General features: G+C 27.2%; 2 long non-coding RNA genes across 2 annotated transcripts; both read right to left on the bottom strand.

Moving 5' to 3' along the window:
• LOC135954382 (uncharacterized) lies at positions 1–687 on the bottom strand. Its single transcript, XR_010576256.1, has 2 exons — positions 441–687; positions 1–203 (listed from the first exon to the last, which is right to left on the bottom strand). It is a non-coding gene; the product is annotated as an uncharacterized LOC135954382 (long non-coding RNA).
• A 3,681-nt stretch (positions 688–4,368) lies between these two features.
• Positions 4,369–5,381, bottom strand: LOC135954334 (uncharacterized). The gene is made up of 3 exons (XR_010576251.1): positions 5,073–5,381; positions 4,703–4,987; positions 4,369–4,526 (listed from the first exon to the last, which is right to left on the bottom strand). It is a non-coding gene; the product is annotated as an uncharacterized LOC135954334 (long non-coding RNA).
• Positions 5,382–14,327: the final 8,946 nt, after the last annotated feature.

The raw sequence follows: 14,327 nt of genomic DNA, 5'->3' as shown, positions 1-14,327 counted from the left end.
TATTTTTTTATATTTTTATTCATTATTGTTATTTTTATTCTTATACTACATATCTACATACTAAACTAAAACTAAACGTTAAGAAATTAATTTGTATTTTTAAAACAACGTCGAGGTTTGCCTTTGTGGGTCACACCACAGTAGATATAACGATGTCGTACGGTTAAAATCATGGGGCTTAATTTGCGAGTTTTCTGCACTGTCTGTAAGAATGAAATTTAATTTAAAATAAATAGTTTTGTTTTAAAAATAATCTATAATCGATTATGATTTATTTTAACAAACATATGAAATACATACATACATATGTATTTTTTATTATTAATAATAATAAAATTTACAAATAATTATGGACTTCACCCGTTGCCACTATTAATTATTATGTATAACTGTATAACACATTTCTTCTTTTCACTGTTTTTGACATTTCGATTTCTCACCTGTGATCGTCTATTAATTTTAACAAATTCCGTATTAATTGTATTCCCCTGAGCCGCGATCACAATTAACAGGAAGCATGTAAATATTATTAAGATTTTAAATAAATCCATGATAATTTCAGTTTCTGTTATATTCTGTTTCGATTCAATTTGCTTTAGTGTTTTAGTGAAGCCGAAGACAAACAACAATTACTGATCCATAAAGTTTTAAAGGCAGCCTTCAACTGAACAGATAAGCAAGCAACAATTTGCAACTGCAACTTTATGTGATGCGATGTAAAGTAAAGAATAATTTTCAATCTCTCTTTTTTTTGTTTTAGTTTTGTGTTAAGCCTATTTATTTTTTCTTGAAGTTTTAATGTGTTATTTTATATTCTAGAATTATTAAAAAAAACATGTTCAACTGTAAACAAAAAACATATCAGTAATGTTTTTAAATAAAATTTAATGTACATAATTACAAATTGTGAATGAATATACAAATCTGTCTGTTCATTATATTGTTGAGAGTGCAAATAATCTTGAATTAGGAGCAGCAGTTTTATGTGAGTTCAGTTATAGGAGCTTTGTCGTAGCAATGTACAGTTGACAACTGGAAGATTCAACTTACAAATACAATTATAATGAATATGTATCTCCTATACTGCTAGATCGATAAAACTAAATTATAGTGTTAATATCATGAAGGAGGATTTAATATTTCACAAAATTAATGTGAGCCACGTGATGGAAAACATACAAATCTATGTATAACTCCTACTACTAGGATAAATTGTATTGAATGTAGAAGTACACAGTACAACAATTATTAAAAGTGTTTTTTGAATTAAAAGTTTGAGTTTTTTTGTTAATTTTTTGGGTTTTATTATCCAAGGACGAAATCTATTGATTTTGGATAAAATCGGTTCATTACTTCACGTAGCCTACATACAAATATGCCCTCGAAATTGCACTTACATATGAGGAGCAGCAGAACAAAAGGTACCTTTTCGCACATTTAAAATTTTTGGGAAAATGAGTTTTATTTATTTTGCCCCCTTAAAAAACAGCATGAACCTGGAAATGGTAACAAGTTTCTTACTTATCAATGGAAACATCTAACTGCCATAAGTCACCACTTTAAATGTTAAGGATGTTTGATATAAAACCATTTTAATATTGGAAAAAGAACCTTTTGTTAAAAAATAAAGAAAAAAAGTAAGTTTTTTTAACGATAAAATTTTAAATGAATGTTTTTAATCCTGATCTAATACATAAACAAATTACACATTTTTTTGTCGTTTTTTACTAGTGTGTACGTTTTACTAAGTACACATTTTTTTTAGAGCTCATTTACTTAGTAAAAAAATTAAAAAAATTGTGCTGACTTGATTGTTTCTAGAAGATTTCAAACCAAATATTATAAAAATACCAAAAAAAAAAAACAATTTTTTAAAAGATGCGAAAAAGTACCTTTGGTCTGCGGCTCCTCACATGTAAAATGTATACTCAAAGTGCACGCTGGTACGCACATACAATTTTCTGAAAATAAGCGAATTCACTTAATTCTGAATAAATTCGAAAATAATCCATCGATTTTTATGATCGATATCTCATTTTGTTCCTATTACATGTAGCTATGCGATAAAGCAACAAATCTAAACAATTTCTGCCGCTTTCGATTTTTAATGATTTTTAAAAACAAAAAAAATTTGATATTTTCACATAAAAAATTTATTTTTTGCTTAAATTTGTTATTATAACTCCGAAACTACTAAGGCGATTGAAACGCAATATATATGTGAAAATTTGTACATAGGATGGGGAAAATGTTTTCTAAATTCAATCAATCGAAAGAAGAACATTAACTACTCAATTTTATGTATATCAAACAAAAAAGTTAAATTTTGTGAAAATGAGCGAATTCACTTAATTGTGAATAAATTCAAAAAGAAATGATCGATTTTTATAACCGATATCTCATTTTGTTGCTATTATATGCGGCTTTATGACAAAGTAATAAACCTGAACAATTTCTGCCGTTTTCAATTTTTCATGATTTTTTTAAAACAAAAAAATTTACTATTTTCACATAAAAAATATATTTTTTGCTTCAATTTGTTATTATAACTCCGAAACTACTGAGCAGATTAAAATGCAATATATAAACGGGTTAAAGGCTATGTAAATCTAAACTTGTCTAAGTTTATTTTAATAATATCGGACTAACCCTTTTTGAGTTATCATATATTATGAGGAGAAACATATAAAAAAAATTCACAATTTTATAAAAAAAAAATTTTTTTCAAAAAAAAAAAATTCTTCATAGAATTTAAAATTTGGACCATATTTGTACTACTGGAACCACAATACATCAAAATTATGTAGTGGTTTAAAAAGCCTCTAAATTTTTTTCGATTTTGTTGCTCTGTGTATGGCAATATTATAGCTAAGAGTCCACCAAACAAATTTTATTTTGAAAAAAATAACAACAAAGAACATTTTTTTTTTAGGGAGCCCTATTTCCCACTAACAATATTTAGAAAAGTTGAACAACTCTTATGAACATATCAATGAAATCTGAATGTGTCTAGGCACTCTAGCTCACAAAAATCACTTTGTACCTTAAAAATTTTAGTTTTCTAAAGCAAAGATTTTTTGTTAAAATTGTATCGAAGAATAGCGAAGAATGGACAAATCATTATCTGGGTTCATCTTGTTACGCAAGATCGACATGCAGCAATATATGAAAAAACGTTAACATTTTTTAAAGGAGGCAAGGTTTGCAGAGCTTCTGAAGAGTAAATATAAGATGTTGATATAAGTATTTGATATTGGTGAAAACCTTAGGATTTGCAGATTAATATTTTAGTAAAATTAAATAATTTTATAGTTTTTTCGGACGTCAATTACTCTAAAAGCTAAATTAAATTTAACGAATTTAAACAAAATTTATTTGGTGGACTCTTAGCTATATTATTGCCATATATAGTTAAGCGGTATCTCGAAGTATGAATTAGCTATTGGTCAAAAACTGACGACACTTTTTTTTGAGGCACCACTGATTTTCAGAATCTAAATATTGAGCAACACCTACAGTGAGCCTCAAAAGTGAGTATACACCAAAAAATATTTGATTTTTTTAAGATAAGGAAAATCCTAAAATTTATTCATCGATTAAAATTTTAATGTTTGGGTTTGTTGGAGATTGAGTTGAATAATAGATTCGGTTGTGAAAAAAAAAGATTTAAGTCTGACTATAATGATTTTCGTGATCCTAAAAAAATCAAAAAATTCGCGGGTGTTTACTCACTTTTGAGGCTGTGTGTAGATCAAGTCTTTTCAAAAAAAAATAATGTTGAACTTCTATTCGCTTATCCACAAAAAATATTATAAACCTCTTAAAATCGAATAAATCACTTTCCTGACTTTGACAGTGTCTCAAAACTACAAATCTCAAGATAATGTCTTGAAAATTCCCAATGTGATTCAGAATTTTGTTGTCTATCGAGCTGCGTAATCAGTTTTATTAAATTTCATTAAATTAATTTTTGTTTTTTGGTTCCAATACTCTTTTAACACCTAGTGCGTTAACTTTTACATAGATGGCTCTAATTTGCACGATAATGTCGGTGATGGAGTAAACTCCAGGGGTCACAGTATCTGTATATCAAGAAGGCTCCCGAATTACTGTTGCCGTTCTTCTATCGTCCAATACCTGGATCGATTTGGGGATCTTCAAGTCGGATATATTGACACATGATTTTCGTCAGAAAACTGGGACATTCGGAGATATGATTAAACCCACATACAGACATGGTTATATACATATATTTCCCATATTAAAGGATCCAGGATCTTAAAAACGATGAGCCTATATTGGATCTGACATTTTGCAGATATTTTTTTTCTTTAACAGATATTTTTATATAAACAAATATTAAACAAATTCATTTATTGACATTTATTAATCATAATTTCAAACTAAATTCACAATAACTTATCGCTGGAGCAGGGTATAGGCTTTCCATTGTGTTTAAAACCACAATTCTTGTCACTTCTGCGGGGTGCTTGGGCTATGAAGTAAACTAATTCCGATGATGTATCCTTAAAAAACGACAATTTATTATTTATTATTATTACAATATGCTCAAGTACTTGTCAGATTTACTGATTAAACAATAGAAAATTATAAAAGAAATTTAAGTTGTGGAATATTTTCTATAAATCTGACCAAGTATTACTTGAACAAAGCAATTATTTCATCATTTTATTATATTTACATTAAAATCATGGGATGCATTTGTGTCCAAATTTTCCTCACTGGCCATGGAAAATTGCAATAAAATATAAATTAAAATAAATAATTTCACATTAAATAAATACATTGTCTTTGTTCTTCTCAATTTAATAACAATGAAAGTTTTCTTCTTTTTTTAATTTAAAAAAAAAACTGTTACTTGACACAGGAAATATCAGCACTTTAATAATTTTCCATTGTGTTTGAAACCACAATTGGCTGCTTGACGGGGAGGCGGTATAAATATTGATTTATTTCGTCGGCGATTCTATTTGAGAGATAAGTTTTTATTTAATAGTTTAAATATTTTTTAAAATTTCTTTTTAAATTGGTTTTAATTGCAATTTACTCACTTCTTGTGGATTTGTGTTTGATTCAATATTCAATGTTTCATTCAAATTATTTGTGAGTTTTGTATTTAATTGTGTTGTATTTGTTATATAGTTATTATTGCTGTTGTTATTATTGTTGTTGCTATAATTATAATGTTTATTGATATTATTGTTGTTGTAATCTAGTTCATTGGCTTTTAACAATGCGCAAATTATTAATATTAATAAAATTTTTATAAACATTTGTTGATCTCTGGCGAAACGTATAAATCCAACTGATTGCACTGATTTCTTCTTACACTTGTTTGTTGTATTTTCAATACTCAACTGATAAGCCGCGCGAGCTGCTTAATTATTGTGTCATTATGAAATGAGTTGAATATTTATTCGTTTATTTTTTCATATAAATAGTTGGTGACATAGACTGTTTGGAGTGTTATAATTATTGCGTTTGAAAACTTTATACAAATTGTGTAGAAGTTTAGAATTGCTGTGCTTAGTTTAAAAACATGATAAGCCACAGTTTAAGAATATTCAATTAAATTGCTACTTTTAACAATGTTCATTTCAAAAAGTGACAGCTTTTAAAATATTTTACATATATATATATTATATGGGAGGCATAATGTAGCAGACCAAATATTTCATGTAGAGTGTATTTTAAAGTTGATAATAATTTTAACTATCAGTATTGTCTGTTTTTAATGCATTTCCTTTTACATTTTTAACAATAACAATTAATAACAAAAGTATAAAATGAGTATTGTAATTGGTCCAGATTTTTAAATTTTTAAATATTACAAATTTAAGGCATTAATACTACTGTGCATAATAAAATTGTCCACGCAACTTTCTTTTGAAGTGTTTTCATAATTTCTCCATTCACTGGTTTCATTTGTTCATTCAGTGATTCAAATAGAATCATTGTCCTCTTATTAAAAGCAGTTAGATATTAATGATACTAGTAGGTAGTGATTATTTTTGATATTCCTGATAATCTATACGCATGTAACGGAATTCTCAATGAGCGTCTGCAACGAGGATTTCCGAGTCGTAACGGCTGTTATTTTTGGATTATATATTCATGGTAATTGTGGAAACGACAATCGATCCCGGCTAGTCCGAAATTTCTTTAGTATCTGGCTGATACGGTGGTGGTTATTGATATATCTTGATAACTGAGACAATCGTTCAACTTCTAGCAATCTGTGCCAAAGCCTCTATTTCTACCAGGAAGCAAGTGTATCTGAGCCGCACAATGTTTTGTTCCCATATGGTCACTGTAATTAATATACATAATTACAGTGACCATAATGTTGTTAAAAAACTTTTAAAAATTAAATGTTGGTAGAGAAAAAATATTGTTGTACAATATTTTTTCTCTGGGTGTAGAACGATACCCAATTAATAATAAACAATCAAAACAATCTTAACATTTTGCTGAAAGCCTTATATGAATTTTAAAATAATTTGGAATCTAAAGTTTTTCAATCAACAGTTATTTCATAAACTATTTAACGAGACTTAGGCTTATCTAAATTTTAAACATAATTAAGGCATAATATTTAAATATGTTTTTTTCATAGAAAAATATTTAAACATTGATTAAGCTTAACTATGTTTAAAATTTTGATAAGTATAGACTTATAATTAAAATGCTCTAATTTGTTATTATTTACACCTATATATTATTAATACATATATAGATTGTTATTCATTGTTTACAAATTATTAAAAAAATGTCTGGTTTTAAAAATATTTTATTCATTTTACGAATAATAATTTTTACTCGTTATTCGATTAACATAAAATTTTAATAATTTACGGAAGTAAGGAAGTATTTGAAATTGTCAGAGAATGCGTTTGATAATTGTATAAAAGTGATATGTTAACCATCTAATCGGCAAGTCCGTAAAAATTATCCGATGAAGCCAATAATTTGTTTTCAAGTAGATATAGTTAATCGTAATCTTTGCTTAATCGAGTGATCTTAGGGAATTACACAAATCTGTCCAAAGTTTGATATCATTGTCAGTGAACTAATTAGAAGTCAGACAGTGCATGATTGACGCATTTATAAATACGCAAAAGGTTTATTACCATTTTAGACAAAGATGACCGACCAACGATGTTTAACATCATGTATAAGACGAACTCCATGTTTTTCTTGCAACAAATCTAGTTTTTATAAAAAACCGAATTTTTATTAACCGGTTTGTCGGTTAACCTTTAGCTTTAAATTTTTTGGTTTTTAGTAGTCAGGAATGGTTAAGATTAAATAACTATATATATTTAAATGTGCTAAGTCCATTTTATTTTGTAAAAATTTTTATAATATAATAAATTATCTCAGTCAAATGGAATTGAGTAGAAATGTTACTAAATATACTTGTTTTAATTTTAATAACTTTAAAAATGTATTATCACCTCGACTTTCTGATATGAAACAGAAAATATTCCAAGTCCCAAAGATTCAAGCGCACTTCTTCTTAACTGTGATAATTATAAATCTTATCAAATAATTAATAAAACTCCATTATCAGTTTTCAAAAATATTTCAAATCATATGTTAGACCGTTTATTTCTAAGCTAACAAAATGATTAATAAAATTAAATTTTAAGAACAAAACATACTAATGAAGTTGAATTTATTGAAAGAAGGTATGTGCATGAAATTCAATTTAAGGTTTGGTAAAATCATCCCTAATTTTATAATGAATCATTAATAAGATTTAGCTTAATTTCTAGAATTATGCGAAATTTAAATTTTTAATAGTTTCATTATGTGTAATTTATTCTCAAAAGTTTTTAAGTAAACTCATCATCCTCTACTATTTAGAATCAATGTAATTCTTAGAAAGTTTTATCTAAAGAGGTTTATATTGTAAATCAGCAGATTAGATTTCAAATCAGACCAAATGTTTGATATAATGTGTGCACAATGAATATAAAAAATGCAACAAAACATGTGATTTATTAATTTTAGTCCTAAATTTTAAAAACCGGTTAACCTATCAGTCGGTTAAACCGTATAAACCGGTTAACCAAAAATCAAAATTTTAAATTAAAACACGGTTTTCTTCAAAATCACTTTCTTCAATCTTTCGAAAAAAATATTTACAAAAAAAAATAAAAAATTTTTAATATTTTTTCCGAAATCAAAAACTTTTTTACCTTTTTTTTAAATGGGTCCTTTTTTTCTTAAAATAAAGCTTATATATTTTCCTTGAACACCTATTTGGTCGCTTAGTGGGATGCGAGTGGGATATCTATCAAAATAAATATTTTGTAACTTAAGACATAAAATGTTTGACTTTTTTTTTTTGGCAAAATCTAACTTTTTTCAAAATGGGAACTTTTTTTAATGTTTTTTTTTGCTTAAAAGTAAGCTTAGGTCCATTCCTTTAAGATATTTTTAGTCCCTTAGTGGGATGCGAGTGGGATATCTATCAAAATAAATATTTTATAACTCAAAAAATACAATTTTTGAAATTTTTTTGCAAAATCGAAATTTTTTTCCAATATGAGCCCTTTTTAAAAATTTTGTTTTTACTCAAAAGAAAGCCTAGGTCCATTCCTTTAAGATATTTTAGGTCACTTTGTGGGATGCGAATGGGATATCTATCAAAATAAATATTTTGTAACGGAAATTTTTTTTCCAAATCGACATTTTTTTCCTTTTTTAAAACTTTTTTTTTGCTCAAAAGAAAGCTTAGGTCTTTTCCTTTAAGACCTATTTTGTCGCTTTGTGGGATGTGAGTGGGATATCTATCGAAATAAAAATTTTGTAACTCAAGATATAAAATTTTTGATTTTTTTTGGCAAAATCAAAAACTTGTTTATTTTTTTTTAAAATGGGCCCTTTTTAAAATAAATGTTTTATAACTCAAGACTAACTATTATTATTCAAAAATGGTAATTTTAAAATTATTCGAATAATTATTCGTAAGAAATTATTCAATAAATCGAACGATCATTACACGAATGAATATGCTTAGTTTTCAAAAAAGGAAGAACTGATAAAAAGTGCAAAAAAGTTTTTCAAAATTTTTTTAATAAATATCAACACTTATCTTTTTTGTAAATTACTGAACAATTAAGGGTGTTTGCGGATATATTGTTTTATGAGTTGGAAAATATATAAAAGGCTAGTGACCATCTGTAGAAATAATTGGTGACATAGAAAGTATATTTTGTGACTGTAAAAATTCTGAAGAATTTTTTTTTACAAAAATTTTACTGGTAATCACTTTTTAAAGCAATTAGTTTTATTCCAACGTATTTTCGGAACATAGTTATCAAAGGGTCCTTAAAGTAAAAGTGTAAACATAATTTATTAAAATTCTCTATTTTATTTTTTTTACTGATATAGGGCATCCACAACTACTATACACAAGGAGAGCATTCTGGAATTCCACCTGCCCTTTTTCTAGCGCCATTTATTTTCGAATTTTGTGATTTTGTAAAATTGATTGACTTTGGCTCACTAGTTCCCCACCAAGGCATGACCGAATATTAACGAAAAAATTAGTTTAAAGCTACGTTTCCGCATACACCGTAATCGGCGCCGATAACGAAAAGTGAAACTTAAAAACGTTGGTGTTCGTCACCGTCTCGTTTCTGAATTGTTGGGTGCGTTGCGGCATAAACAGAAATGAAATTATTTTTTAATTTGGATGTCGCACATTAAATAGAATTTCATTATTTTTGACAAAATCTATTATTTTTTCCTCTTCCAATAAAGAAAATTTATTTTTTTATTCATTTTGATTTTCTTTAAATTTGAAATAAAAAAAATAATTAAAATAATTTCGTTCCTACAGCACCGAAAACAACCTACTTGAAGTTGTTTTCGTTCCGGCCCCAAATGACAGGTTTTTCATTACTGATCGGTGCCATTTCGTTCCCAATTTTCGTTGCCGATTTCTGAAACGAACTTTTTTTAGGTGCAAATGTATGGAATTTCGTTTTCGGTGCCGATTATGGTGTATGCGGAAACGTAGCTTTAGTAGTTCGATTCTTACTTTATCTATACCAAAAGAAGATTTTTGATATCGCTCTCCTAGAATTTTTCTAAAATTGCTCTATTTTTGGGTATTATTCTACCCATTCGGCGTTAATGGGTTAAGCAACTATGTGTAAGTGTAAGCAAGTGTTCAAAAGTGATAAATTTTTAAATTTCTTGATATCACTATGAGTTAGCTTCCATGAAATATTTTATTTGTGACTAAATTCAAGAATTTTGTCAAACTGAATGATGTTGGGGCGTACCTTTATATATACATACCATCTACCAAATGACATTTTTTGTATATTTGGGAGTTTAAAAAGCAACTCTTAACAGGTATTCCAAAGTGATTGCGTAACAAAAAATTTCGCTCCACCCTACTATACATATTGACAAGTTGAAATGTTTTATTATATTTTTTTTTTTTTTTAAAAAAAAAGTGAATTAAACAATTTCTATTATTTCTAAGTATTAAGCAAACAATTATGAAATTGATTTTGCTTTTATTGCAAAAAGAAAAAAGTACACATTTACCAGCCATTGGCAAAATTCTGTGTCTATTTTTGTGTAGAGAATTTAACATTGTATAAGCGACAAAGCTGCTTAAAGGCTTGACAAAGAAACCAACAATAAAAACTAACTAAAACTTGTTGGCTAAATTATTAAAATATAAAAAAAGCTAACTAGTTTTTCTACATAAAACAAATGTTTTAAAAGGGAATATGTAGCCAGCATAATCGAACATGTGTAGGATATTACTTTGGTTTACATTTTGTTGAAAATTTTAGAAATAAAGGTTTTAAATATTATACAAGGATTCCTTTTAAAAAATTTCCAATTTAATTTTAAATATAACGTCCAAAAGTTTTAGTAAAAACAGTTTACCACTGTGCAGCTTTATTTTATACAAAGAAACATGTCATAAACAATAATTCTTCCACACTTATACGTCATGTGGTTTTTATTCTCTCTTTGTAATTCTATTTAAAAAAAACAAATACGTATACGCAATGTTGCTCGAGTTAGAAATTAATAAATATCACTCATACGTTGGTGAAGTGTATGAAAGTCCTACACAATAAACTGGTCATTAGCAAAGATTTGTGTTATCTAGTTGTAGCTTTTTATTTTGTTAGAAAACTCAACAACAAAATAATACAAAATTTCAACAAATAAATAAATAAAGAAATTCAATTAAAATTCATAACTTGTTTGCTGAAAATGATAAATGACTTTCTATACATAGAATGTAATATTTGTGTCAAGCAAATACACAACAATGTTTATCTCTTTAAAACACCTTAAACTATTGTTAAATTTATCTGTTAAAATTACACAAAAGACTACATTTGAACTAAAATTGATATTTAACAAATTTAATATCACAATTAAACACTGCAACACTTTGAAGTACATGTGTTTACATGTAAATACGTTACAGCCCACTTATGTTGCAACAGTTTTTTTCTTTGTAACTTGAACTAAATGAATAAATTTATGTTAATATACGTGTGTAAAACAATAATTTAATATTTTTACGGGCATATTAAATATTAGCGAATTTGTAATATTTTTTAAAGGTAATATAAAAATTTAAAGGAGATTTATAGTCTAGGCAACAGGTTTCAATACAAAGTTTTTTAGAAAAACCTTAAATAAATAATATTTCATGCTTAGAACTTTTACATGTACAAATAATGAAACTATTTCCAGTTGTACATCATTGACTCGGAAAAAATGTTACTACGGTTGTCATATTCAATAACATTTTTTTTGAAATAATCGAGGAAAAATCATTTTTTTTTTATTCGAATGAATGAAATTTTTCAACATAGAATAAAAAATGACTCCATCAACTAGCATATTACCCGCTACGTTGTTAGCATATATTTTAATATTAAAATAAAAGTAAATCAATGTACAATTAAAAAAATGTATTATTTATGTAGCATGAAACATCTTAACTTACCAAATCATTTGACTTGTAGATTCCCACTCACTCGGGATCATATAAGTTGTATTTCATTATTCTATGTTCATTGGTGAATAAATTACCAAAAGTACCATTCGAATAAAGTAAAAGTACTGTAAAGTCTCCACCTAGAATTTTCACTCACTTAGCTCCATATGCGCTTAATTTCGTGTTTCTATGTCCATTATAATAGAAAGCTCAAAAAGTACCATTAGAATAAAGAAAAAGTACCATAAGTCCCCCATTTGTGGATTCCCACACAATCTGATCCATATAAGCTTCATTTAATGTTTCTAGGTTCATTGGTAAAGAAATTACAAAAAGTACCATGAAGTCCCCGCTTCCAATTCTCACTCACTTATGCTTAATTATGCTTAATTCATTTTTCTAGGTCCAATATTATAGAAAATTCAAAAAGTACCAAAAATTAGCAACTTGTGGATTCCCACTCACTCGGGATTCATTGGTGAAGAAATTACAAAAAGTACCATTCGAATAAAGAAAAAGTACCCTAATGAAATTCTCACTCACTTTGAACCATATATACTTAATTTCATATTTCTAGGTCCATTATTAAAGAAAATTCAAAAAGTACCATTAGAAGAAGAAAAAGTACCACTAAATACACTTTTTGCGGATTCTTACTTATTCAGGATCATATGTGTCTAATTTAAAGATTAAAGGTTAATTTGTATAAATGTATTCTCTTGGATTCTTATTCACTCAGAACCAAAATTCCAAAAATACCATTAGAAGAACGAAAAAGTTCCTATAGTTCAGTTCTCACATCTTGGTACCTAATTATTATCCCCTATTCCTAACCCTAATATCAGCTATATTTAATGTCGATAATTTAAAATATTAAAAAAGTATCATTAGGAGAAAAGTACCAATTTCCATTTTCCTTCTTGAACACACCTCAAGTTTGAAATTTAAAAAATTCTCCAATTTTCTAAAAAAAATGTTGTGCTACAGACATGTCTCAAAGGATTCTGAATCTGTGTTAATGTGCTCAAAATAAAATATGTTTTAAAAAAAGTATCAAACTGTTTACCCGGATTTTGCCCAATACACACATTGGCACTCGAGTTCCAAATAACACTGTATGAATCCAAGAACCAATGTTAAAATTTGTATCAAAATTGGCTTAACAGTTTCAAATAAAATGTATTTTCCCGTTTTACCCCCCCTTTTTAGTACCTTTTTATCCTCATGGTGGTGGTAAAATGTCAGTATCGTGGTGGAAGCTCATATTAAAATATTCGTATGTCTATGTCAAAATGTAAAAAACATATTTTATGAAAAAAGTACCAAAAATAAACAGAATTTTTATCCCATAAGGTTTCAAATTTCCAAAAAGTATCAAATTATTTTTTTTATTTTTTGATAAGTGAAAAATACGATTTAAAATATGTTTCTAAGTTTATTGGTTTAAAAGATACATGGGGTGCCAAAAAAGTACCAAAATACTGTTTTTATCCGTTTTATCCCCTAAAAGGTTAGAATTTCGAAAAAGTGTCAAACACCTGTCAGCTTATTTTTTAAATAGAGTAACATGCAAATTTATGTTTTTTGGTATCTTTGTTAGTTTTGAAGATATAAGGTTACCCGTTTTTACCCACTAAACGTTTGAATTTCCAAAAATCCCTTCTTAGTGTATCGTTTTGGGAGGAACCCACAGTTAAAATTTCATAATTCTGGCTTCAGTCGTTTAGGCTGTGCGATGATGAATCAATCAGTCAGTCAGTAACGTTACTCTTATATATGTATATAGATAATTCGAATAATCGAATATTCGAATAAATTAATTTTTGACATCAAATTGAAAAAAAAAATTATATTAATTCCAATATTAAAGAAAAAATCACAAAGGAACAAAATGATTAATTTGTAATGTTAAACAAAAATGTTCATCATTTGAAATTTTATACATTTATTTAAAAGTTTGTACATTTATTTTTCAATAGATTTTGGATTAAGCCCCAAGATCGCAATATTATCAAACTAAAATATGAAAATCTTGTGAAACACATAAGAATGAAAAAAGTGAATGAATGAGTGTCTCCCTGTTTTTCCCAAAGTCATGCCCTTTTTATGGGCCCCCAAATGGGGCCTCGGTGTAATTTTTGCAAAAAAGTGATCATTTTCTCAGGCTCATATCTTGCAAACAGTTTGGAATAAATTTAGAAATACATTTTTTTAAAGCTGCCTAAAAGTATGCTGTAGTTTACAATAATTTAATAGTTTATGGCCCAAAACACTTAATTCCTTTAGTTTTTTTCTTACTAACTTATAT

The sequence above is a fragment of the Calliphora vicina genome, chromosome 1 (genome assembly GCF_958450345.1).
Source record: "Calliphora vicina chromosome 1, idCalVici1.1, whole genome shotgun sequence".
Taxonomy (NCBI): domain Eukaryota; kingdom Metazoa; phylum Arthropoda; class Insecta; order Diptera; family Calliphoridae; genus Calliphora; species Calliphora vicina.
This window is presented reverse-complemented; position numbering and strand designations above follow the sequence as displayed.